Source organism: Pteropus alecto, unplaced genomic scaffold, assembly GCF_000325575.1.
Source record: "Pteropus alecto unplaced genomic scaffold, ASM32557v1 scaffold384, whole genome shotgun sequence".
Lineage (NCBI taxonomy): Eukaryota > Metazoa > Chordata > Mammalia > Chiroptera > Pteropodidae > Pteropus > Pteropus alecto.
The window spans coordinates 283136-308863 of NW_006435066.1; the positions used below are offsets into that span (position 1 = coordinate 283136).

General features: G+C 34.7%; 2 pseudogenes; one reads left to right on the forward strand and one right to left on the reverse strand.

Moving 5' to 3' along the window:
- Positions 1-1417: 1417 nt before the first annotated feature.
- On the reverse strand, positions 1418-3321 carry LOC102886735 (annotated as a pseudogene).
- A 7317-nt stretch (positions 3322-10638) lies between these two features.
- The window catches only part of LOC102886989, a 59823-nt pseudogene continuing 44733 nt past the window's right edge, over positions 10639-25728 (forward strand).

A 25728-nucleotide genomic window follows, 5' to 3' on the forward strand; every position in this document is an offset into this window, starting at 1 on the left:
AATTACACTTGATGTAAGAGGTAACAGATTTCAAAATAATATGTTGCATGGCTCTTTCTATTGAATGAGTGATTAATGAAAATCAAAGACCAATGCAATTAAGTGAAAGAATAAAGCTTCTTCCTACCAGTTAGTCCCCTTGAGTTTTTCTTCTCTTTTTGAACAGTGTGTTGTTATATTTAACTTGCCTAATACACCAAAAAGGATTTGGAATATCTTTTGGAACATTTGAATCAATTTGTGTTCCTGCTTACAAACTTGTGTGGAATTACTTGTAGAGAAATACAAAGGAGGGAAGCCCAATTCATGAACTTCTGAATGAATATTTAATAGTATCACAGTGTGATAGGGCTATTGTCTTACATTTTTCCAAACATTATTTTGAATTAAGTCTTATGGCATTTAAAAGCTCATTGCAACAGGAAAAAAAAAACCCATACACATACCCACTTCTGTTTGACTGTGAGAAGAGGGAAGAATCATTTAGTGGTAATTACTAAGATCTTTATGTATGGTTATGAAAATTTATCCATTCCTTTACTTCAAGAGTGGCTTACTCCCTCAGAGAGAGAGGCTAAAGACCCAGAGCCCTCCTCGTCTTGGGGAGTTAAAATGCCTTCTGATGTTCTGACTTCCACTGCAGCATCATTAAATGTGTTAGTTTCCTTCTGGTGGAAGAGGCTCCAGGGAAAAATCATTCTAGACCAAATAGATAAGCCCGGATGACCAGAAGTAATTTCTTTCCATTAGTAAGTGATAGGAACATTTGAATAAGAAATTTAAAAGATCTCTAGAAATTCATATCTGTTTATCTATACACCTATAGTATCTATATACTCATAGACATAGATGTATAAAATAAAAACTCACAGCCATTTATTTGGCGGTGTTAGAGGAAATCTTATCTTTAATATACAAGAAAAGAAAATCCATGGATTTCAAATAGCTATCACATGAAAAGGATGCAAAACAATACACTGCCTCAAACTTTGTGTGGGTTTGCGTGTCTCTCTCTGTGTCTGTATGTATGTGTTTGTTTTTTTTTGGGGGGAGGTGTTTATAAACAACTTTTTATAAATAAAGTGCACTTTACTTTACAATCTTTCTTTATAACTGTTATAAATTTTTTTTAAAAAAACAGTGTGTTCCATATAAAGAAATGGCAAGTTATTTAACTATGAAGATTTTACATGTAGTTTCCTTATAATTTTTTGTAGTATTGCACAGACGTGTAAAATCTGTCATTGTTAACAAAACAATAACAGACTTAGAAACTACTGAAATCTATAGATAGTACCACTACCCTTCACAAAAATATAGATTTTTTTCTTGTAAATTCTTACTGTCTAATCATCTTTGTTATATGAAATTTATAAAAAAAAAAAAAACTATGTGGGAATTAGGTATTGTAAAACATTTATTCTGTTCCTTCTTCATCTGTCATGACTGAAACTAAGGACTCAATAGCTTGATCCAAATCATCTGCCCAGTGGAAAAAGCTTCCTACATTGTGTCCTCTCAAACTAGGAAAAGAGTTGAGTTGCTCCATAACTTCCTCTAACCCTGTGCTTGTGTTCTGGGGAGGACTGAGAAGATATTACTCGCCCATAGATTCTGAAGTTTGACTGCCAACCACCTGTAACAGCGTAGGCTTACTGCTGTCTGAACTCTGAAGGTAGAAGGAGAAGAGACTGATGTACTATTCACCTTGGCCTCTGCCTGGGGTTGCTCCAGCAGCTGCCTTAGCTTATGTAACTAGGACTCCAGCTGTTTATTGTGATCTTCCAGGATCTGCATCCTGGCTTCCAGGTGGCCTTTGTGTTGATGAAGTAACTTGGCCTCAGCAATGAGTTCAGCATCCTGGCAACTCTAGCAAGAGGTGGGCATCATTTCAGGAGGGGGTGGAAGTGGGGATAAGCCTTTGCATTTATGCTGCTGCTTTTGACAATCATATTCTGCTTGCAGATTTGTATTTTCTTCCTCAAGATCTGCCAGAATTCTTTCTAGCTCCCCTCTTTCCTCACTCTCTAAGGAAATCAAGATCTGGGCATGACTACGAGGCTGGCTCAGTTTGGGGAAGGGTCCTGGTTCAAACTTTGACAATAATGCTAGATTAACAAATGTTCATCACCTATGCTCTCATTAGGAGAGATACTATCATTTAGATAAGATCCATTGCTGTTTTCCACTTCCGCTAGCCTGTTATCATAATATTCAATGTATGAATGAATATCATTGTGTGAAAAGCCCAGGAGACGATGCAGGTGCAGAACCTACTGTCGAGAAGTTGGTCAGAGTAACAGGAGTTTCCATGTTGTCCCCCTTTAAGACAGTCTGCACTGGTAGGTAGCCCATTTGGGGATGCTCCACAAAATACCTTTTGGTTTGAAATTTTTTAGTACCTTGGCAAAGTCATGAACATCTCCTGATATAGTCACAGTGCAGTATTCCACTATGGGATAGTGCATTTTATGGCCTTTCACAACTCGATCAGAAAAAAAGCAACTTTGACAGACATCGTAAGTAAAGTGCTTTAGACTGACTCTTGTACCTGAATCCAATGATGGACACTCCTTGCAGATGTTACACTTGGCCTGATGCTTGGCAGTTTCCACAGCAGCCACTCTGTGCAGGACAGGCAGCCACACCATGGACTGGAGATCCAGTCTCATCCAGTCTAGGAAGAGGACCACTTCAATCTCAGGCTTATTATTAGCAAATTGGAAGCAACTCCGGACACTCAGCTCAATGTTACTGCCCCCAAAAGGATGCAATTTCACACAACTGTCTTGGGATTTGGATAGAATTGTGCAGAAGGAAGCCCAGCCTGCACTGGTCACAAAATCCTGTTGAACTCACTACTTGCTTGAAAAGGTATCTGTACCTGTCTTCCAAATGTGCTTTACGAAGAGAAACAATGCCAGTTTTAAAAGACAGGACCCGGATCCTTCCCGTTTGTACCGTGTCATAAACATTCAGCATTCAGTTGAGACACATATCCATGCAGAGAGGGACATTGACCAGATTATTGTGTTCTTGCTCCAGACAATCATAAATAGTGGTCAAACAATTAATGATCTGCAAGATGTCCATGGGCTGGTCATTTTGCTTGAGATTATGCTGGTCCAAGGAATCACATGCAGCAGACAGGCTCAAGAGATCCAAGCAAAGGATCTTCTGCAGTCTTCAGAGTTTCATGGCAGTCCTACAAGCTGAGAACCTGACATTATTTAGGTCAGCTCAAGACTGGTAGAGCTCTGTCATTTTAGGATGGTCCCAGCAAGTTGTTTGGGTCTCATAGCCTTTGAGCTATTCCTTCATGGCTATAAGGGCTCTGTGGTTGGAGGAGAGTGAGTGGAGGACTGAGCTTCCCAATGTCCTGAAAAAGTGTTTTTCAAAGTAGTTGTAACATTTCATATTCTCACCAACAATACATGATAATTTGTTCCTCTACATCTTTTCTGACACTGTATATTGATCAGTATTTTTAGTTTTAACTCTTCTAATAGATTTGTAGGGATACCTTATGCTTTTAAGTTGCATTTTAATTTTCTTTTCTTTTATGTTTCTATTTTTTATTCTTTTTAATTAATTTCAAGTATACAGTACATTGATTAGACATTTGTATAGTTTATAAAATGATCACTCAAATTGTTCCTTCTGTTCTCTGGTTTTCCACCTGACTGCATTCCCTATGCCATGCTCCCCAACCCCGTGACCATCTATCAACTACTAATTTGTACTTCTTTAATCCTTCACCTCATTCTCCCAGCCCACTAACCCTGCTTTCCCTTTGTCCATCACCAAATTTTCCATTATATTTGTGAGTCTGTTTTTGATTAATTTGGGTTTTTTTTGTTCCTTAGATATCGCATATAAGTGAAATCATATGGTATTTATCTTTCTCTGATTTATTTCACTCAGCATAATAACCTCTAGCTACATCCATGTTGTCACAAATGGTAGGATTTCATTTTTTTTAATGGCTGAGTAATATTCCATTGTATATAAGAACCATAATTTCTTTATCCAATCATCTGTTGATGGGCATTTAGACTGCTTCCATATCTTGGCTATTGTAAATTGTGCTGCCATGAATACTGGAGTGCATAGATCTTTATGAATTATTGTTTTGGTTTTCTTTGAATAAATATCCAGAAGTGCAATTGCTGAGACAAAAGAGAAAAGTTTTTGAGAAACTTCCATACTGATTTCCATAGCAGCTGTACCAATTTGCAATCCCACCGACGATGTATGAAGTTTCCCTTTTCTCCGCATCCTCGCCAACACTTGTTTTTTGATTTATAGATGATAGCCATTCTGACAGGTGTGAGGTGATATTCTATTGTGGTTTTAATTTGCATTTCTCTGATGGTTAGTGACCTTGAGAAGTATCTGTTCAGGTCTTCTGTCCGTTTTTTAATTGGATTGTTTGTTTTTTTGTTGTTGAGTTGTATGAGTTCTTTATATATTTTGAATATTAATCCCTTATCAGATGTATCATTAGCGAATATCTTCTCCCAATCAGTTGGTTGTCTTTTTGTTTTGTTGATGGTTTCTTTTGCTGTACAAAAACTTTTTAGTATGATTATTTACTTTTTCTTTTGCTTCTCTTACCCAGGGAGATATATCTCAAAAGAAATTACTGTTAGTAATATCAGAGAGTTTACTGCCTATGTTTTGTTCAACAAGTTTTATGGTTTTGGGTCTTACATTTAAGTCTTTAATTCATTTTGAGTCTATTCTTGTATAGGTTATAAAAAGGTGGTCCAGTTTCTTTTTTTTTGGGGGGGGTGTATCTGTCCAATTTTCCCAACACTATTTATTGAAGAGACTGTCTTTACCCCATTGTACATTCTTACCTCCTTTGACATATGTTAAGTGAATGTATAGGCATGGGTTTATTTCTGGGCTCTCTATTCTGGTCCATTGATCAATGTATCTGCTTTTATGCCAGTACAATGCTATTTTGATTACTGTGGCTTTGTAGTATAGTTCGATATCAGGTAGTGTGATACCTCCAACTATGTTCTTCTTTCTTTTATGATTCCATATAAATTTTAGTATTATTTTTTAGCTCTCTGAAAAATGCCATTGGTATTTTGATAGGGATTGAATTGAAACTGTAGATTGCTTTGGGTAGTATGGACATTTTAATGATGTTGATTTTTCCTACCCATGAGCATGGTATATGCTTCCATTTATTTGTATCTTCTTCAATTTCTTTTTTCAATGACTTATAATTTTCTGAAAACAGGCCTTTTACCTCCTTGGTTAATTTGATTCCAAGATATTTTATAGTTTTCAACTCAATTGTAAATGGAATTATTCTCTTAATTTCTCTTTCTGAAAGTTCATCATTGGTGTATAAAAATGCCACTGACTTCTGAATATTTATTTTGTAACCTGCTACTTTACTGAATTCAATAATCAGTTTTAACAGTGTTTTGAGGAAAACTTTAGGGTTTTCTATATATAGTATCATGTCATCAGCAAATAACAAGAGTTTTACTTCTTCCTCTCCAATTCGGATACCTTTTATTTCTCTTTCTTGTCTGATTGCTGTGGCTAAGACTTTCAATACAATGTTGAAGAAGAATGTTAAAAGTGGGCATCCTTGTCTTGTTCCTGATCTTAAGGAAAACGCTTTAGCGTTTCCTCATTGAGTATGTTAGCAGTAGGTTTGTCACATATGGCCTTTATTGTGTTGAGGTATGTTCCCTCTATTCCCACTTTGCTGAGAGTTTTTGTCATAAATGATGCTGGATTCTGTCGAATGCTGTTTCTGCAATTATTGATATGATCATATGTTTTTTATCTTTTGACTTGTTAATCTGGCTTATAACAGTAATTGATTTGAGGATATTGTACCAACCTTGTGTCCCAGGAATAAATCCAACTTGTTCATGGTGTATGATATTTTTAATGTATTGCTTAATTCAGCTTGTGTATATTTTCTTGAAGATTTTCACATCAATGGTCATAAGATATATCGGCCTATAGTTTTCTTTCTTTTTTTTTTTTTTTTTTAATGTCTTTGTCTGGTTTTAGAATCAAGGTAATGGTGGCCTCATAAAAAGAGTTAGGGAGCCTTCCCTCTTCTTGAATTTTTTGGAATATTTTGAGAACAGTAAGTTTTAATTCTTCTTCAATTGCTTGGGGAAAATGCCTATGAAGCCATCCAGTCCAGGACTTTTTTTGAGGGGAGGGCGTGATTTCTGATTCTATTTCATTGGTGGTAATCAGTAGGTTCAGATTTTCTGTTTCTTCTTGACTCAGTCTTGGGCAATTCTAGGAATGTGTCCATTTCTTCCAGATTGTCCAATTTGTTGGCATATAATTGCTCATAGTACTTTCTTATGATCCTTTGTATTTCTGTGGAGTCCATAGTTATCTCTCCTCTTTCATTTCTGATTTTATTCATTTGCGTCCTCTCTCTTTCTTCCTTGATGAGACTGGCTAAGGGTCTTTCAATTTTGTTTATCTTTTCAAAGAACCAGCTCTTGGATTCATTAATCTTTTGTACTGTTTTTCTACACTCTATTTGATTTATTTCCACTGTGATCTTTATTATTTCCTTCCTTCTATTCATTTTGGGCTTTGTTGGCTGTTCTTTTTCTAGTTCTTTTAAGTGTAAGATTAGATTGTTTATTTGAGCTTTGTCTTGTTTCTTGAGTTAGGCTTGTATTGCTATGAATTTTCTTTTAGGACTGACTGCTTTCTCTGTGTCCCATAGATTTTGAATGATTGTGTTTTAATTTTTATTTGTTTCTAATTATGTGTTGATTTCTTCCTTGATCTTATTGTTAATCCATTCATTGTTTAGTAGCATGTTATTTATCCTCCATTTGTTTGTATATTTTCCAGTTTTTTTTTTCCTTGTAGTTGATTTCTAGTTTCATTCCATTGTGATCAGAGAAGATGGTTGATATGATTTCAATCTTCTTAAATTTATTGAGACTTGTTTTGTGCCCTAACATGTGGTCTATCCTGGAAAATGTTCCATGTGCACTTAAGAAGAATGTGTATTTTGCTGCTTTGAGGTAAAATGCTCTGAAAATATCTGTTAAGTCCATCTAGCCTAGTGTGTTTTTTAGGTCCATTGTTTCCTTGTTGATTCTTTGTTTGTAAGATCTGTCCATTGGTGTCAATGGATTGTTAAAGTTTCCTACTCTGAATGTATTACTGTTGATCTCTCCTTTTATGTCGGTCAATAATTGCTTTATGTATGTAGGTGCTCCTATTTAGGTGCGATTATGTTTACTGGGGTTATTTCCTTTCGATGTATCGATCTCTTTATCATATGTAATGCCCTTTTTTTTGTCTCTTATTATAGACTTTGTTTTAAAGTCTCTTTTGTCTGATATAAGTATTGCTACTCCAGCCTTTTTGTTTGTTTCTAGTCATCTGAAATATTTTTTTAGTCTCTGTGTGTCTTTCAATCTGAAGCGGGTCTCTTGTAGACAGCATATGTTTGGGTCTTGTTTTCTTATCCATTTGGCTATCTTATGACTTTTGATTGGAGCATTTAATGCATTTATATTTAAAGTGATTACTGATAGGTATATAGTTACTGACATTTTATTATTCGTATTTGTTATTTTCATTTTCTGACCTGCAAAGTTTTATGTTGAAAAATTAGCAGACATTCTTATGGAGGTACCCTTGTAAGTAACTAGCTGCCTTTCTTTTGCTGCTTTTAAGATTCTCTCTGTCTTTGACATTTGGCATTTTAATTATGATGTGTCTTGGTGTGGAACTGTTTGAATACTTCTTGTTTGGGACTCTTTGTGCTTCCTGCACTTGTATGTCTAATTCCTTTGCCAGGTTAGGGAAGTTTTCTGTCATTATTTCTTCAAATAGATTCTCAATCCCTTGCTCTCTCTCTTCCTTTTCAGATACTTCTATGATCTGGATATTGTTACGCTTCATGTTGTCCCAGAAGTCTCTTAAACTATCCTCATTTTTTTTTTTGAATTCTTTTTTTCTTTCTATTGATCTAATTGGGTATATTCTGCTACTTTGTCTTCCAGTTCGCTGATTAGATCTTCTGCTTCGTCCAATCTACTATTGAATCCTTCTAGTGTATCCTTCATTTCAGTTATTGTATTTTTCACTTCTCTCTGGTTCTTTTTTATGGTTTCTATGTCATTTTTTATGCTTACTATGTCTCTGTTGAGGTTCTCATTGTTCTCATTCATTTTCTCCATAAGTTAGTCGAGCATCCTTAAAACCATTATTTTGAACTCTGTCTCTGGTAGGTTGCTTGCATCCATTGCATTTAGCTTATTTCCTGGAATTTTCTCCCATTGTTTCATTTGTGGCATGTTTCTTTGTTGTCTCATTTTATTAACCTCTCTGTGTTCATTTCTATGTGTTAAGAATGTTTGTTTTGTCTTTCAGCTTTGGCCACATGGCCTAATGTGGAAGATGTCCTATGTGGCCCAGTGTGGCACACTCTCCCTGATCCCCTATGCTGGGGGCTCTGTACGTGATCTTTGTGTGGATTGCGTGTGATCTTCTGTCGTCACCAAACCTTTATTTTTGTTAGTATGTCAGTGGATGAGATTAACGTTCGGGCTAACTAATTGTAGAAATTGGTTGCACACACAAGGCAAGAGTTGCTGTGTGAGGGCTGACCCCACTGAGTGGGTTTTGCCCTAGCAGGCATGTTTACCTGTGCAACCACTCTTTGTGTGCACTGCTAATGGGGCTAGTCAGGAGTTGCTCCATTGTGTTCTGGAGCCGGCCTCCAAGTGCGTTGGTTTTGTGGCTCCTTGGGAGGGGGTCCCTCTTAGGCCAAGGTCAGCTGCAGCTTTTGTTTGCTCAGGGCTACCCGGTGGGAACTACAAAGTGATCCGCAGATGATTGTTGCCTATGCTGGATCTATAGGTATGTGGAAAAGACAGTGCTATAGGCAAGGGTTGGTTATCCCTTGTCCCTGACCTATGGTGTTGCAAGAAGTGACACTCAATGGAGGAAATTGGATGCTCAGACAACTTTGTTAGAGGAAGGAGATTTTATTGCCGGTAAAGAGTGTGGGGCACTCAACAGACCCAAAGTATGAGCTTCCCTTGGTTAGATTTCTTACAGTTTATATACCCCTGTAGTGTCCATGCAAGGAGTGTGTGATTCCTTTGTCTGAGGTTCTACATGCACCTCTTGACTCAAGATGGGAAGGGGAGTTTTGGATGGGGGCTACATGAAGGAAGGAATTCCTGGACCACCAGTCCTATCTTTTTATAGATCGCTTGTTTTGTAGGTTTAGCAAGAGTTTCTAGAAGGCCATTTAAAGATCTATAGGGTGTGGTTAATCTATAACCGATGGAATCAGTCATTTCTGCAAGCCCTTTCCTTTGTATTTTTCAGATGCCTACTTTCTTAATGGCAGTTTAGCAGAGGAACCAGTGCTCCTCAAGGCCTGACACTGCTTGTCAGTTGCCTGTAAATCTCTGTAACTGGAAGAGCCTCTGGGTGACATGCGTGTTAGGTGGGGCATTTTGGGTCTATTAAGTAAATTTCTCCCTGCCACTGCAGTCAGTTTACATGCCAGTGCTGTCTCTGTGGCTCCCTGTACAAGTTTCCAATCGTAGCAAGGACAGCTACTGCCCACCTTAGACCTGAATGTGTCACCCCAGGGCACGTGTAGCTGCTTATCAACTTGTGGCAGGCACTTTGTGTATTGGATGGGGCAAGAGTTCAGGAAATCAAGGGCCATCAGGCCAGTACAGATCCCTGCAATCCCAAGAGACATTGCAGCTTGTACAGGCAGCAGTGGTCTGCCCACAACTGTTTTCTCAAAATGCTCTCACTGTGCTAGCCAAGGTCTGTTGCCTGCACAGATTGTGCAACCTCAGAGCCAAGCAGGGCACTGAAGGCTGCCTGTCAATGGGCTGCAGGCATTTTGTAGCTTGGGTGAAGTGAAATCTCAGGGAAACGAAGGTGGTCAAGCCAATACAGCCTCAGTTTTGCTGCAACTTCTGTGCCCAGGCGTTCCTGTAGTCACAGTTCACAGTGAGACCAGCTGCCATCTGGGGTGGTCCCACAGACCCCTGCACTTCCCAGACATAATATTGCAATTCTTACAGGCAGCAGAGGTCTGCATGCTACTGATTTCTGTGTAGTTTCTGCCTTGTGTTAGCCAAAGTTTGTTGCCTGTGTCGATTGAGAGACTTGGGGGGGTGTGAGGGCGGGTATAGGGCTGTGGCAATTCACTGTCAATGGGCCACCTGAGACAATTTGTGAGTAGGATGGTGTAGGGTCTCAGGGAGACAATGACAGTCAGATCAATATAGCCTCAATCTTGCTGTAACTTTGGTAACTTCATGCGTTACCACAGAAGTCCCAGATCACAGCAAGACCAGCTGCTGTCTGGGACTGACCCACAGATCTTTGATATCTGCCCACATTTGTGTTGGCAGTAGTGGTCTGCCTGACTCAATCTCAGAAATGCGTACTCATAACACTGGCAGGGCGTGGCTGCCATCCAACAATAAAAGCTCTGGACAATCTGCAGGTTGAGTGGGGTGGGCTGATTCTCTCAGTCTAGAGCTTCCTAATGGCCCTGTGTGAGAGGTCTGCACAGTCAAGCTGGAGTAGTCTGTAAATTGTCTGATAGGGGGTGTGGACTAAGGCACAATGGTGGCTGCCCTTCCAGCTCTAGTTTTGCTGCCATGTAATGCAGACTTTCTCTGTATGAATCCAGTGCAAGCCTCTGACCCGTCACCAGTGTCTCAGGTGAGTATCTGCAGGTCAGAAAGCCTGTGCGTGAGTCCTTCAAAGGGGTTTCTAGGGATTCAGTCTCCTTCCATCTCACCCAGATGGCCAGAATCTCTTCTGGTTTTTACAGTCAGAGTTATTGGAATTTTCTCTTCCCTGGGCTGGAACCCTGGGCTGGGGATTCCTGAATGAGGCCAGGACTACCTTTGCAGCCTTGCTCTCCCTCCCAGTGATCCTCTACCACATGCGTGTTCGGGCTCAGTCCAGCTCGTGACTTTGCTCCTCCTACAGGCTTCAATGTGGCTCCTTTATATTATCAGATGTACACGTTACAATCAGTTGGACTTCAGGTGATTCTTCACGTTGATTATTTTATAATTTGGTTATAATTTCAATGCAAACCTTGGAGGAAATGAACCCTGCTTTTACCTTGTCTGCCATCTTCCTCTCTCCTCTTTTATGTTTTTTTTTTTAAATATGTTCTATTGTTATATGCTTACTAATCTTTTCCTCTGTAATGACTAATCTGTCTTTGCCCACATACTCTGTATATTTTATTTTATACATAGTAGTTTTAACTTCTAGAAGTTCTATTTGGGTTCTTTTCATAACTTTCATGCATTTACTTAAAGTTTTGAGCAATAGAATACAACAACTGTTTTGATGTCCTTATCTACTGATTCTAGTATTTGCATCAATTCTAGTCTTATCTATGATGATTAATTTATTTTCTCATTGTGTGTTGTATTTTCCCACTTTTTTACATACCTGATAATTTTTTTATTGGAATGCAGACATTGTAAATTTTATCTTATTGGATGCTGGATATGGGTCCTATAAATATTATGGAGCTTGGTTTTAGGACATAGTTGTTACTTGGAAACATTTTGACCATTTTTAATCTTATTTTTTATTAGGCAGGACCAGAATAGTGCTCATTCTAGGGTTAATTATTTTCCACCACTAAGTGAAGACCTTTCTGAGTACTCTATCCAAGGCTACATGGATCTTTAAGTTTTCTAGTTAGTTGGTAGAAACAAGAACTATTCTCAGCCTCTCGCAAGTACCAGACATTACCCACCAATATTTTTGGATTATTCTTTCTCAGATCTTGCTTAGTTTTCTCACACACATGCACTCATCAATTTACAGTTGAATACTTGAGGCAGACCCTTTACAAAATTCAGTAGTATTCTCTGTGTGCAGTTTCCTTTCTCTACTCCACAGTCTGTCCAGGGAATTTAACTGTCTTGACCTCCCCAAATTTCCAGCTTTGCCTCTTTAACTCAGGGTGAACACTGGACTCTGGTTTGGTCCCCAATCTCTGTGAGAGTTGTCAGCTTTATCCAATTATTTGGTATTCTTTTGTATAAAATTTATCATTAAGCACTTTTCAATAGCTTTTCATTAGGGCTCTTTATTATACATTGACTGAATACTTATTATTAACTTGCATCACTTAGGATCCTTTCTCTACACTCAAGCCATACAGGTTTTAATTTTTCCTTTCTCAAACAATCTATGTTTTCCATTCTTGGTCTTTGCAATTTCTGTCATCTGTGCATAGAATTATCCTCCTCTATTTTAAGATGGTATATTCTTACTTATGTCCTAGTCTTGATATTAAATATCACATTAAGCATTTATTCCAACCATAAATGTATGAATCTAAAGATTAATTACAAAAATAAAACTAAAATGTCACAAATATATGCATATTAAGTAGTATGCTCTTGAATAACCAGTCAAAGAGGTACTCAAAAAGGTAATCAAAAATATCTTAAATAATAAACGTAAAAACACAACATTCCAAAAATCATGAGATGCAGAAAAGCAGTACTAAGAAAGTTTATAGTGATAAATGCCTACATTTATTTTATTTTAAAAAAATTATTTATTTATTTTTAATTAAATTTTGGGGGTGGCACTGGCTAATAACTTTACATAAGTTTCAATTGTACAATTTTATAATACATTATCAGTATATTGCATTGTGTGCTTACCTCAATATCAAGTCTCCTTCCATCGCCATATATTTGACCTCATTTAACTACTTAAACCTTTTCCCACCCTTCTTCCCCTCTGGTAATCACCATACTGTTGTCTGTGTCTGAGATTGTTTGTTTTATTTGTTCTTTGTTGCTTTCTGTTTTATGTTCCACGTATGAGTGAAATCATATGGTTCTTGTCTTTTTTTGTCTGACTTATTTCACTTAGCATGATACTATAAAGATACATCTATGTTGTTGCAAACAACAGTATTCCATTGTATATACGTACCTCATCTTCTTTGTCCAATCACCCATTGAAGGACATTTAGATTGTTTTCATGTCTTGGCTGCCATGAATAATGCTGAAATAAATAAAGAGATACATTTATCTTTATAAATAAATGTTTTAAACTACTTTGTGTAGATACTCAGAAGAGAGATTGCTGAGTCATATGGTAATTTTATTCTAAGTTTTTTGAGAAAACTCCATACTGTTTTCCATAGTGGTTGTACCAGTTTACATTCCCATCAGCAGTTCAGAGGGTCCTTTTTCTCCTCTTCCTCTCCAACACTTATTATTTATTGCGTTATTAATAATATCTATTCTAACAGGTGTGAGATGGTATCTCATTTTGGTTTTGATTTGCATTTCCTTTATAGTGAGTGAGGTTGAACATCTTTTTATGTATTTGTTGCCTATTTGTATGTTTGTTGTTTTTTTTTTTTTTTGGCAAAAGTATCTGTTTAGTTTTTTGCCCATTTTTTAAAGTTGAATTGTTTGTTTTTGTTGTTGAGTTGTATGAATTCTTTGTATATTTTGGATATTAACCCCGTATCAGAGATATTGTTTACAAATAAACTATCTCATTCAGTTAGTTGCCTTTGTGTTTTGTTGATGGTTTGTTTTGCTGTTCAGAAGCTTTCCAGTGTGATGTAGCCCCATTATTTTATTTTTGCTTTCACTGCTGTTGCTTTCGTGGTCAAGTTCACAAAAGCCTCTCTGAGACCTAGTCCCATAAGTTTAGCACCTATATTTTCTTCTATGTATTTTACCATTAAATGCCTACATTTAAAACAAAGAAAAAGCTCAATGAAAAAAATTAAATTTATACCTTACAGAACCAGAAAAAGAACAAATTAAACCCAAAGTTAGCAGAAGGAGGAAATAATAAAAATTGAGATGGAATAAATAAAATATAGAATGAGAAAAGAAAAACGAATCAGTAAGAACAGATACAAATTAATAAACTGAGTTGTTTTTTGAAGGTGAAAAATATTGATAAACATTTAACTATAATAACTAAGAAAAAGACTCATACAACTAAAATCAAAGCTGGAAGAGAAGACAATATAACTGGATAGAAGTGTGTGGGGGGCAATCGATCATGCTAAGTGAAATAAGTCAGATGAAAAGGATAATAACCATATTACTGTAGAAATTTAAAAAATGTTTGTGAGGAAATATTTTTAACAATCATGCACCAAAAATTCGGACAACCTAAATAAATCAATAAATTTTTAGAATCATACAATATACCAAGACTTAATCATGAAGAGATAGAAAGCCTGTACAGATGAATAACAAGTAAGGCTGTTGAATTCTACCAAACTTTTAAAGAATTAACACTAATCCTTCTCAAACTCTGCCAAAAAATAGAAGTGAGAATACTTCCTAACTCCTTCTATGAGTTCAGTACTACTCTGACAACAAAGTCAGACAAAGACATCACAAGCAAAGTAAACTGCTGGCCAATATCCCTGATGAACAAGGATGCAAAAATCCTCATCATATACTAGCAAACTGAATTCAATAGCACATTAAAAGGATCATATACCGTTACAAGCTGGAATTATCCGTAGGCTGTAAGGATGTTTTAATATAAAAATAAATTAATGTGATACAACACACTACCAGAATAAAAGATAAAAATTACATGATCATTTTAATACATGAAGAAAAAAAAAAAAAAAACTTTGACAAACTTCAACACTCTTGCACAATAAAAGTCTCAAAATATTTAAAAAAAAAATTAATTTCCTCAACATTATAAGGCCATATATGAAAAGTCAACAACTAGCATCATTTCAAAGATGAAAGACTGCAAATTTTTTTCCTAAGATCTTAAACAAAGCAAGGATGCCCTCTCTTGACACTTCTATTCAACGTAGTACTAGAATTACTAGAGGAAGTAATTAGGTATGGGAAAAAAAAGTTATCAAATTGGAAGGAAGTAAAATAATCTTTGTTTACAGATGATATGATCTTATGTAGAAAACCCTAAAGACTACATACACAAAAAAAGGCCAGAAATAATAAATACAGCAAATTTGCAGGATACAAAATTAACATACAAAAATTAGCTACATTTCTATACACTAACAATAAACTAACAAAAAATAATTAAGAAAATCCTATCTATAGAAGCATCAAAAAATAAATAAATAAATAGAAATAAACTTAACCAAGGAAGTGAAAAATTAGTACACTAAAAACTTTAAAACACTGATGAAAAAATTAAAGCAAACACAAATGGAAGACATTCCATGTTTATGAATTAAAAAACTTAAGATTGTTAAATGTTTTTACTATTGAAAGCAACCTACAGATTCAATGCAGTCCCTATAAAATCTTAGTAGCATTTTTCACAGAAAAAGTTTTTTAAAATCCTAAAATACATTGGGAGCCATAAAATACCTAAAGTTGCTAAAACGATCATGAAATTAAAAAAAAAAAGATATTAGACTTCCTTATTTCAAAATATATTAAAAAGCTATAGTAATCAAACAGTATGATATTGGCATAAAAACAGGCATTTAGACAAATGAAAAAGAATAGAGAGCCAAGAAATAAACCCATAAGTATACAGTTAACCGATTTTCAACAGGGTATCAAGCACATACATTGGGGAAAGGATAGTATCTTCAAAAAATAGTGTTTGGAAAACTGGATATCTACAAGAAAAAGAATGAAATTAGATCCTTATCATACACCATACATGAAAATTAACTAAGGAATTAAAGATTTAACGGTAAGACCAGAAACCATAAAATTTCTAGAAGAAAATACAGGAATACAAAGCTTCTTCACGTTGTCCAGGGGAGTGATTTCCTGAATACAACACCAAAAGCACAGGCAACAAAAGCAAAAATAGGCAAATGGAATAGCGTCAAACGAAAAAGCATTTGTACTGCAGAGAAAAAGCAACAAAATTAAAAGGTATATTAAATGAAATAAAATATTTGTAAACTGTCAATCTGATAAGAGATAAATGTCCAAAAGATATAAGAAACTCCTACAGCTCAACAGTAAAAAACAAATAACACAATTAAAAATGGGCAAGGAAACTGAATAGATGTTTCTCCAATGAAGACATATGGAGGAGATGCAGATTGAAAGAACTACCTCGCAATCAGAATGTTTGCAAGCAGGGTTAGTTGTTTTCAAGGATTATGGTATACTTGGAGTGATGGTAAAGGAAAGTTTAAAAAAAATACCGTGTGGATGGCCATTCTGGGATTAAAACACTTAGTTTACTGTGATTAGAAAATATACAATTTGAATAGAGAGAAAACTTAAAATGCTGAGATTTGCTATAGCTAGTATTGAACGCAGTAGTTTCTTTTTGTGTAAGCTTTATACTTGTTCACTATCAAAGTTTTCCATTCTCAATTACCTGTGCTTGATTCAATACACATTTAATCAGTGTAATTTTCTCTAAACCTTTATGATTACCAAACTTTTATAAGTTTTTCAAACATAATGCATTGAGTGTTGACTGCTTCTGAAAATGATTTGGAAAGAGAGAAAAATATTTTTGTTTAAATGCCTGGAAATCCAGTTGGATTCTTTGGCAGTCTGGGGGAGTTATGCATTTAATCCTCTTGTTCCTTTGTCAAGATTAATAAATTTTTAGACACTTCATGGTGTTTGTACCCAAATGGTATTGTTTTAATAATGCAGCAGACATTATGGTACTTAATGACAATTTTAATGATGTATAGGACTAATTTTTATTTTATATTATAGTTTAATATTTTCAACTTCTCCCAGTATCAGAAATGTTGTCATAACTGTAAGCATCCTTGAAAGCTGTATGAAACCTTTCCATTTTCCATACAACAATTTAGAATATGAAAAGACTTACTATATATCGGAAAATTCCTAAGATATAGCTTTTTATATGGATTCATTATCTGATAATTTTAAGTTCCTCTTAGCTTATTTTTTATAGATAACCACATAGAAGACATGTAGAAATGTATTAATGAGAATATTCTTGTGTTTAAGTTTCTTCTAAAAAAGAAACACCAGTTAACATTCTATATAAATCAAATTCTGAGAATTTCAAACGGTCATAATTTATTTTCTAGACAGTAATGGCTGTTTTGATCCAGCCATTCAGTTTAAGAGATTAACACTTATATGCCTGTTTTCCATCAAAAACATGTTTCTTTTTGTTTTATCATCTATTATATAGTTTATTGTTTGGAAAATTGCTTCCCTGGAAAGAAAAGGTAATTTCCTTATTATTTTAAAAATTTTAATCTTACTTTTTAATCCATTAATTACTACAAAAAGGAAAAAGATGAGATGAGAAATTACAAAATAAGTTGAGCTTAATTAAGTTCACTAGAAATAATCATTGAAAATACTTTTATAAATTTTATAAAACATATTTTCTTAAAAAATCTCAAGATTAACTTTTAGAAAAGTTTCAGATTCACAAAAAAGTTGACGGGGAGGTACACAGTTTTCATGTCCCTCTGCCTCCATCCATGCATAGCCATCTCCATTATTAACATTGCTTGTCAGAGTGGCACATTTGATTAAGATATTGAAATATCTTAATAACCTCTCCTCCAAAATGTCTTTAATTTACATTAAGATTTACTCTTAGTGTTGTTAATTTCATTGGTTTAGATAAATTTATATGACGTGTATCCATCATTATGGAATCAAACACTATTTTTTCCACAGATTTATTGAAGGATAATAAAATTGTAATACATTTAAAATGTTAAATGTGATGATTTAATACATATATATATACACACATTATAAAAAGTCCTCAAATCAAGTTAATTAACACCCTTATCACTTCACATAATTACTTTAGTTTTGTGTGTGTGTGAATGTTCAAGAACTATTATCTTAGAAAAATTTTAAGTATATAATACAGTATTATCAATTTTAGTCTCCATGTTATACATTGGATCCTCAGAAATTATTCATATTATAACTGGAAGTGTGTACCCTTTTATTAATTTCCCCTCATGATCCCCACCTCTCAAAACCCTGGCAGCTACCATTTGACCCCCAGTTTTAATATGTTTGATTTTTTAAAGTCCACTTACAAGTGATACCACGCAATATTTGTCTTTCTCTGGTTCATTTCTCTCAGCATAATGCCCAAATGGCAGAGTTTCCTTGTTCTAAAGTTGAATAATAGTCTACTGTAAATAGTTTAGATAGATAGATGATAGATAGATAGAGATAGATAGACAGACAGGCAGACAGACAGACAGACAGATAGAGATATAAAGATATAAATATGGTAATGTCATTATTTATCCATTTATTTGTTTATAGACACTTAGGTCCATGTCTTATCTATTGTAGGTAATGATGAACATGGGAATGCAGATTATCTCTTTGATAACCTGTTTCCATTTCCTTTGGATGTATACTCAGAAATGGGGTTGCTGAATCATATGGTAATTTTATTAAATTTCTTGAGAAATTTCTGCACTGCTTTCTATAGTGGTTGTGACACTACATTCTCACCAATATTTTACAAGAGTTACTTTTTCTCTCCATCCTCACCAGCATTCATTATCACTTATCTTTTTGATAATTGACATTGATAAATATTGTGGCTGTAATTTGAGATTTCCTGATGATTGATGATGTTGAACATCTTTTCATATGCCTGTTGAACATTTGTATGTCTTTGGAAAAATATCTATTCAGTTCTTTTGCATAATTTTTAATTCAGTAATTTGTTTTTTGCTGTTGAGGTGTGCAAGTTATTTATATATTTTTAATATTAACCCCTTATCAGATATATGATTTACAAATATTTTCTCTCATTTAGTAGGTTGCTTTTTATTTTGTTGATAGTTTCCTTTGTTGTGCTGAAACTTTTAAGTTTAATATAGTCTTTCTTGTTTATTTTTTGTTGTTGTCATCTTTGCTTTTGGTGTCAAAAACAGACAAAAAAAGATAATAATCTGAGCTGGAGAGATAACTACTTGAAGTGTTTGCATAACTGTTTAAAAACTGTTTTTGTTTGTTTGTTTTCAATGATTCTGTGAAACTTGAGAATGCTGAGCCCCCACTGGCTCTTGAAGCTAAGTGATTTGAAAACTTTTTCCTTGTGTGGCAGCCTTAAAAGTTGGAGTGATAGATGTGTGATATAAACTCTTTGCTTCTCAGGGAAAAACTGGGAGTTGGAGGTTCCCTCTTGTTTGTAAAATGCTGTTCCTGGAGTGGGGTTTATGGCAAGAATATCTTTTGCCCTTTCCTACTCTTTTCAAAGTTGTTGTTGTTGTTGTTTTCTCAGTTCTCCAGTGTGTAGGATTCACTCAGCTAGTTTCTGATTTTTGCTCAGAAGAAATTGATCCATGTATAGCTGTATATTTGGTGTGTCTGTGGGAGGAAGGTAAGTCAGGTAAGTCAGGAACCTCCTATTCTACGTCTTGGTGCTTTCCTCATAAAGAGTATTTCCATTGCCCTAAAAATCCTCTGTGTTCTGCCAATTTATCTTTCTCCTGACAATCCTTGGTGACAACTGATTTTTTTTTTTTTTTTTTACTATCTCCATGGTTTTGCCTTTTCTAGAATGTCATGTAGTTGTACATTGGTGTATATAGCTTTTTTCAAATTGGTTTCTTTCACTTAATAATATGAATTTTACATTCTTTTATGTCTTTCCATCAATTTGGTATTTATTTTACTGCTAAATAATATTCAAAAGGCTGGATGTACCATGGTTTCTTTATACCTTTACCTCCAGAAGGACATCTTGGTTGCTTCTAGGTTTGGGCAATTATTAATAAAACTGCTATAAACATCTATGTACAGTTTTTTTGTATGGGCATATTTTCAACTCCTTTGGTTAAATATCAAGGAGCACAATTACTAGATCATATGGTAAGAAAAAATGCTAGTATTGTATGGTTAGTTTTGTGAGAAATTGTCAAACTGTTGTCCAAAGTGGATGTATCATTTTGCATTCCCATTAACAATAAATGAGAATTCCTGTTGCTACATATCCTTGTCAGAATTTAGTGTAGTCAGTGTTATAGATTTTGGGCAACCTAATAGGTATGGAATGGTATCTTATTGTTCTTTTAATTCTTGGGGAATAAACTCCTTATCATTATATAATGCCTTTTTTTTTTTTATTCCTGATAACTTTTCTTATTTGATATATGCTCTGCTGAAATTAATGTAGTGACAACCTAGAAATAAAAGGCAAAATGAGAGACAACAAATGTTTATTTGGAATTAAAAAAATGCAATTCTTGGACACAAATTCAAACAGAAACCAAAAACATTATTTTTATTGAATAAAGTCAAGGTTTTATGAGAAAAGAAGAGGAATAATTACATGAATAAAAGAAAAAACATTTCTATTAGTGCTAACGGGCGAGTTACTCTTTATACATTGCTGGTTACTGATTCTATCTTCAGAAAAAGAGTCCATAATCTTCGGTCCTTGTGGTCAGGATGTCTTCTTTTCTATAAGCTTTGAAAACAGTTGTTTGTAAGACAATGTTGGTTTGGTCCTGTCCAAATGTTATTTTGCCCAGTTTAAACATTCCAGAGATTCAAGGAGCAAGACTTGCAAAGCTGTTGCTCTGGAATTGTTCCTCTGGCTCTATTTTGAAACGTCTCTGCTTATGTCATTTTTCACATTTTCCCCATTTGATCAAGATTTTATTTGAAAGCACCACTAATTGGCCATTAGAAAACAGTGCTGATTATATATATTTTTTTAAATTATCATTTATCTTCCATTACTGATAAAGATTATTCCTAGTTAAGTCATGTCTCAAATAGGCTGAAAGTGGTTTCCTTTGGAGCCTTAGGCCACTTTTGAACAATAAGAGCATCAAACCAGATAAAGACTTTACCAACAGACTCCTTTAAGGGAAAACACATTCTGCTTTGTTTCTTATATAAAGTCTCTGAGGCCTTACCGATTATCTCAAAGAGTCGAGCAGCCAATATCCAAGTGGCGCTTTTATAATGTTAAACTATGCAAAACATAACTTTTATAACAACAAAAATTTCTATAATAGTTGATAAAATACTAAATGTAATTTGGAGAACAGATCTCAACCAGGAGGCAATGCCTGAGGGTAGCCAGCTACAGAGATCAAACAACTATAGGATGTCAGTGGACACTGTCTTTAACCATTTGGTTTATGCCTGGATTTTGTCTAGTTCTGACTCTTCATGACAGAGTTGTTTACCCAAGCACAGCAAAAAGTATTTACAACAGAATAAACCCCACCTTCTTTAGCTAGAATCTAATCAAGAGCAATTCTATTGTCTAATAAAATTCATATGAGAAAATCCAACTTTTTTTTTGTTTTTTTTTTTTGTTTTTTTGTTTTTTTTTTAATTTGAGAAGATGGGTAGCAGCTATTCCTTTAGTGACAGATTTAACAATATAGCCCAAGATTCTGGATACATTGCTAATCATGTGTTTATTCCACACAGTGCCTACCCAAGGAAAAAATTGTCTTTTGTATCTGCTAGCTTCTCTGAGATTGACACAACCAGGTTAATGATCATTCTTGGCTATGTGTATAACCAGTTTTATATTTTAATATGTGATATGGACTTAAAGGTAATGCCCAATCCAATGCTGTTTTTTTTTTTTAATTGATCATACAGTGAAATAGATGTGACCAATAATCTGATTGTGAAATAACCTCCAGGTTGATAAGTATTTAAACAGTCTATCCCACATAGGTATTTTTGCCAAGAATAAATGAAACTATATCTTAATAATGTACATACTATGGAGTTATTACAATTAAATTGATTGAACCAAGGAAATGATGATGTGATCAGTTGAGTTTATCTGCAGATGAAGAAGTATAATCAGATTAACAAACAGAAGTTCACAAGATAAACGGCTGAAACCAGGTATGTTTAGCAAATAGTACCCATTTTTTTCAAATATTACCTCTTAAGTCTCTGGAGGTTTGGTTAAGCAAGAAATTTTAAAAGAGGCCTAAGTAAGTCTTACACAATATAAAGGTATAATAAATCCAAGGAGCTAAGGTAGGAATAGTGAAGATATTTGTAATTACATACAATAAAGGATATCCAGATTCATGTACAGAGTGAGGACAAGTCTAACAGTTTGTCAAATATCCATATGCAGGAATTGGGATAGGTGAACACTAGAGTTATCCATCCAGGCAGACATTAACAGGAAAAAGGAAACAATAACTAGTATAACTAGTGTTGGGCTCTTTATTTTATTTGTACTATAAGAAAGAACTAAAAATTAGAAAAAAATAAATATAAGTATAGATTACACAGGCCTCTAGAATCTTGGATTAACTGTCCGCAACAGATGCCATCTGCTTCACTTCCTAGTAATTATTATTTTCAAATCTTCAGTTGGTTAGGCAGGCCAGTTAGGCACAGGAGCTTTCTTTAAATGGAAAACATAAATCCAAGAGTGAGCACCTTTAAATTTGGCAGGACTTGAATTAATTAAATGTACCTTATATAGTTTTTTCCACCTTGGTTGTAAAGAGTTATTTTAAAAGTGTTTTTTTTTCAATATACATAATCACCTTGTTATAGGCTATTGTGTTTAATTTCTGAATCTCCCAAGAGCACACTATGAAAAGATTGTTTTACTGGGCTATGATTCTTAGTAATAGCATCAATTATTTTTATAATAGGAAAGCAGGTCTCCTTTTATTAATTGGATGTCAAAGGTGCATAATGCTCTATACATAGGTCAAACTGTAATTATTTCAAAGGATGAAAGCTTATGTTTGTCAAAGGGGTTAGATTTAAGATTTAGAAGGTCTAATGGCAATACACTTGGTCAAGATTATTTCTGTAATATACATTGTTCTTAGAAAATATTTGGACCTATGACAATAAAATTATGCATCAGTTATTTATAATAATAATAGTAATAGTAAATTTGCATATAAATATAATATAATCATAATTTCTTATTTAATAATGTTTCTTATGTAATGTTAACATAAAATATGCCTAATTAGTTTAATATCCCCCTTTTATAAGGAAAAAAAGAGATACCTAAAACACTCAAAGTTAGTTTTATTTACAACTTGACTTTTGGGAAGTTTTAATAAAATATTAAGAACATTTTAAAATGGTCAAATAAGATTACAATTCATTGTCAAATAATGCTTAGTTATCCATTTAACCATAGTGACAATTAAAGGACTCGTAGTCAAGTACAGAAAATAAAATAGTTGTAAGCAAAATTTAGCTCTTCCAATACTAAGAATACTTGGTTTTCTTAGGTAATCAAAGGCCGATTAATAAATAGCACAGGAAGTAGTTTTAATACAGGATAACATTTTTGTTTTTCTATTATAATCTTTTATCAGGAGAATATCAATAGTAAAAGAAAACAGTTCTTTTATCACGTGAACAAATGTTGTCTTAGTTTTACATGTGTTTGCCATTGATATTAGCATAAAATTAAAATATAATACATTTATTTAATATTATCCAGCTTGATCACACTTAAAGTTCTTTTCTTAAGATTCCTTTTTTTCAAAAACTTTCTACAACTTTCCATGTCCGTTTTAGTCCAACTTTTGTTCACTTACTCATTCAGAAATAACCAAATTTAGTTTAGGATAAAAGTATTTTGTTTTATTTTTCAAAAATGCATCTCCATAATATACCTTCTTTACTGAAAAAAACATTTTTTTCATATTGGAATTTTTAACCCTTAGAAATCTTGATTTCTAGTGGGAACTAAGGAGGAATAATCCACTGTCTTTTACATTAGCATTTTTACTAATTCATTTAATAATATCAGAAACACGTGCTTCTGAGGCAGGACAGGTTAAATTTCCCCTAGATGGAGTAGACCTAGCCCTGCACCAAGAGAAAAGGGTCCCTTGGTGAAGGGTGTGGAAAGAATTGACACACACACCAAAGTTAGAGTCAAAGGAAAGTTTATTAGAAAAAGCGTAACGCTCCACAGACAAAGCATGGCATCCTCTTGTTGTGGCGCGAATGATTCTGAGACCCACGGAGCCAATTGAGATTAATTATGAGCCTTTATTAGCCGGCCGGCGACTGACTCTCTACCTGTTGCACTTCTCCTGGGGCTGGTGCCTGGAGATATCACCTCCCTGTGACTGAGTTACTGCTTGCACCTGGAGATACTGCCTCCCTGAAACTGGAGAATTTCCACTTTTACACTCTCAGAGGCAGAGAGTGAGAAGAACTAAGAGAGACAAAAGACAGTGAAAGAGGCTGAGAGAGACAGAGTAAAAAATACTGAGAGAAAGACAGTGAGAGAGATCCTGAGTGTTCAGGAATTCAGTTTATATATTATTCTTTAGTTCCCCGTTCCTTTGATATGGACATACAGTGAGGAAGGGGAAAGGGAAGAGTATGTAGCCTGAAAGGTTTGCGGGCAGTTCCAGCCTTTAATCTAAAATTTCCCTATGGTTTCAGCCATAGGGAATGAATAATTTTATTTGTGTAGCTAGGGCAGCCACTTAAAGACTCTGTTGTTCCTGTTTCCCCTTCACAGGTGTGGGGAAATGGGTCGTTAGCAACCCCAGCAGAAATCTTTCTTTGTTCTGCAGGTTTCCTTGTGGTCTGGCTGCGGGGCTGATCAGCATATTGCAGTTTCTGAAAGTAGCTGGATTAACATTTTAATTCGCTTGCCTTCTCCCTACATTACTTCTACATAGTACAATTTTTCAAAAAGGCACAAAATATATTTATCAACAGACCCAAATTTATATCTACTTCCTCTTTAATAGAAAGCCAAATCTAAATAAACTTATGCTAGGTAATTAATGTTTTAATATTTTATATATTTTTTGGAAATAATATAAATATTTAATCATTTTCATTCCTTAATTTAACAAAATTCTAAGATTTTAAGTTACTAAAAAATTGAGTAACTGTTTTTTAAGTACACATATCATAATACGAAATCATTGCTAAAGTTTTAAGCATTATATTAATTTTTGAACAATTCTAAAGATGTTTCTTTTAAAATTAAAACAATTGTTAGGTAGATCAAGCATGAGCAACAGAAGTGAAGGCCCAGCTCTGTAACCATAGAAATTTCCCTTGAAGACCTTCCTTAAGCACCTCCCAGAAACATCTCCCTTTTGGGGTTATAAATTACCACAAATCCTGAGCACAAAGGCCATAAAAGCTGCCGGCTAAACCAGCTACAAATGAATGCACAGAAAGTACTGCTCATAACTTTAGCCTCATTACATCATTATTAGAATATCATAACTATACCTGGAAGTTCATGAATCTAATTAAAACAGACTGAATTCTGGGTAAGCACATGCACAGTAGGCAAAGTGTTGTATAGCAGCCAACTGTCAGTCAACGTGACCTCACATACAGGTCATCAAAGACCTCTCATCATGGCCATATATAAACAGACTTTCCCATTTTGCATTGTTGTAGCATTCTAGCTGGAAACCTGCTCCTCCCTTTGGGGCATACTATCTTATCTGTTTATCTCCTAAATTCCTCAGGGCTGCAGCCTTCCTTAGTGAGGCCTGTCTCCTTCTAAAATGTACTTTCAATAAATCTTACTTTTTCTAAATCTCACTCACCTATAATTTTTTGCTGCCTCTGTGGGGAAGAAGCGAGGGACAACACAATGCCACCGTCTTCCTCCTCCTCCTCCCCCACGCCGCTAAGGCGATGCCAGATTTCAGGTCATCCCAGCAGTGACACAATGACTTAAGTTATTTTTAATGTGAAATATTTTCTCAATCTGAAACC